This window comes from Corylus avellana, chromosome 7 (assembly GCF_965113065.1).
Source record: "Corylus avellana chromosome 7, dhCorAvel1.hap1.2, whole genome shotgun sequence".
NCBI classification, from domain to species: Eukaryota; Viridiplantae; Streptophyta; class Magnoliopsida; order Fagales; family Betulaceae; genus Corylus; species Corylus avellana.
The window spans coordinates 22094152-22096855 of record NC_142496.1 but is presented as its reverse complement, the minus strand read 5'-3'; the positions used below and the strand labels follow the sequence as shown (position 1 = coordinate 22096855).

Below are 2704 nucleotides of genomic sequence, written 5' to 3'. Positions count from 1 at the left end.
AATATCAGAGGCAGCGGAGAATACGACGTCATTGGAGGCACATGTTATGGTTTGGCATCGGGGAGGAAGTCTGGTGGTGAATTTGAATGGGTAATTGAGGAAGGAAGATTACCTAATTATTGGAGTAATGTTATTTATTACTTTTTTATTTTATAATTATTTTACGATGTTGGCATGGTAATCTTAAAGAATAATAATTTTTTCAACAATAATTTATCTAATAATTGATATTTGGAACTGTCATGTTACCACTCTTTTTATTATTCTTTCATAAGACATACCTCAGTTTTTAAGATCATGATTTTAAAACTTGAGTTTTGGTTTGTTTTTACTCCCCGGACCTCAGTACTTTTTCTCCCAATATTTGGATAGAAATTTGTTAGTGTTCAATTACACCCTCCTTAATTTCTGTCTATTCTCTCTTTCTTCAACCTCTCCTCCCTCAACTGACCACCGCGATGATGGAGATTAGTCTCCATGACTGTGACTCAAGTAGAGGGCAAGATAGAAACTAGAAAATTAACTCTATAGGGATTTAAAAAAAAACCATCATAATAAAAGTTCAAATATATATATATATTAACGAACAATCCCAAACACAAAATATCCATAAAACGCTTCAAATTAATTTTACTTTTATCTCGCTTTATAAAATTAACACTTTCACAAATAAAAAATACAAAAATTATTTTCCAAACACTAACAAACAAAGTACTAGTTAAAGTTATTGAATTTGAATGTATTCACATCCAATACGACTAAAAAATATAAATGCTTTGTCCATACATAGCGAGACATCGACTACTTTGGATGAAGACCATCAAAAGAGGAAAGAAAGGCGGCGGCCAGTTTCTGACCGACGCGAATCTGGGACTTTGTATCCAAGTGCTTGTGATCTGCTAAAAAGGTTGATCCCATGGCATCAACAGTCCTGACATTTGTATCATTATAATTCAGCTGAATAGATCTTATAAGATTCATATATGGTCCTTGATCTGCTGAGCATATTCCAACCTGCACACAAAACGTCCATCCACAAGTACACAATTTTTTTAAAAAAAATGGGGAGATTTGGGACAGCCTATTGTTAGATTATATTTTATTATCCTAGGTTTAGGGGATTTGACTTAGATTAGAATAAATTCAAATCATCTTTAAGATCTATAAATAGAACATTTTTGTACACAATCAAATCATTGATTTTTTTTAGTTGATTTACTGAAATGATTAATAATTTTTTGATTTTTTGGTTTACAAGATTGCAAGAAAAATGTTAAGACCATGACCCCTCTAGAACAGTCCCTACCTATATGGGCACTTTTATTTGGTGTGGGTAAGTTATATATATAAAAGATATGATAAGGGTTCAACTGGGCTCTATTTAAGATTCAACTTTTATTTACGTGGCACAAAGCCATATAAGATTTATGTCATGTTCAAAACTGAAATTCAAAAAAAAAAAAAAAAAAAGACAAAAATCAATACATATGTCTACAAAAATTGGATTTTAGTGTTGGGTGTTCTGGGGCCTATCTTACCCTGAGCCCTAGGTTAGAGCAGCAACAACCTGTTTCTCGAGTGAACTGTTGGGCTGATGCTTGTTGGTAAAGCTGAGCTCTAAAACTAGTGTTGGATGGTCTTGTGCTTATCTTAACCTAAAAAGCTAGCTCAAGAGGTGAGGTTTTCCCTTACACTTATAAAGTCACCACTAGCTCCTTCTACCATGGATGTAGGATAACCCCAACACTTAGATGTGACAACTTTTTAGTAACAAAAATAAATAGAAATCCTTACCATGATTACGGGAAGCTCAGAAATGTTGAGATCTTGTCGGAGATTGTTGATAAAATTCTCCAATCTGCTCTTATATAACTTGGAATCCTCCTCCGACGTATCGCTCTCACCTTGGAACCAAAGCAGCGCTCGAATTTTCCCACCGCAATTCAAGGAGGCATTTGCCCTATCGACCAGCCGGTTGTATAGTACAGTCCCCCGACCCCACATCGCTATCCTGGTTCCTCCTATAGCACAGGGCACCAGACCAATGCTCCCGAAGGTCGGAACTTTAGCCAAGATTTCATTCGCAAAAGGCATCCCGGGTCCGATCCCACAGGTCTTTAAAACATCAATATCCTGGTGGAGAGGCTCATGGGCGGGAACCCAGGTCTTGTTTGCATTTAGTCGGTGGATGTTTTTGTTGGAGGCGCATTCCGGAGGGATTTTGCCGTTCCATCTGACGATGTTGTTGGTATCATTATAGTTGCCTCCTCGTCCGGACATGTTGCTTTGTCCGCCCAACAGAAATATGTTCTTAGGTTGAGATCGTTCTGCCTTCACATTAGCAATGAGTGCTAAGCAGAAGAAGACGGAGAGAAACATCCTTTTTATCGGGAGGCCTCTTGCATGTGCTATGTTGGAAGCAAGAGGGCTCTTCACTTCTATATAACTTCCAATTTGCAATATTACAGACTGTATAATTTGTTTCCAGCTATGGTATAGTGTTAATTGTGTGACAAAATAACAGATTTTAGAAATAAGGTTGCTTGTTTTATGACATTAATTTGTTCTAATGAATGTTCTCTAACCATCCAAAATAAATAAATACTAACCGTAGCCTTCAATTTGAGCCTCATTTCCGAAACTGATAAAACAAACAAGAATTTATCTCTTTGATAGTGAAAAAACTTTTTCTCGTTGGTTTTAA

General features: G+C 36.2%; 1 pseudogene; it reads right to left on the bottom strand.

Annotated features, from left to right (window-relative positions):
* Positions 1–801: 801 nt before the first annotated feature.
* LOC132185095 (putative carbohydrate esterase At4g34215 pseudogene) lies at positions 802–2379 on the bottom strand (annotated as a pseudogene).
* Positions 2380–2704: the final 325 nt, after the last annotated feature.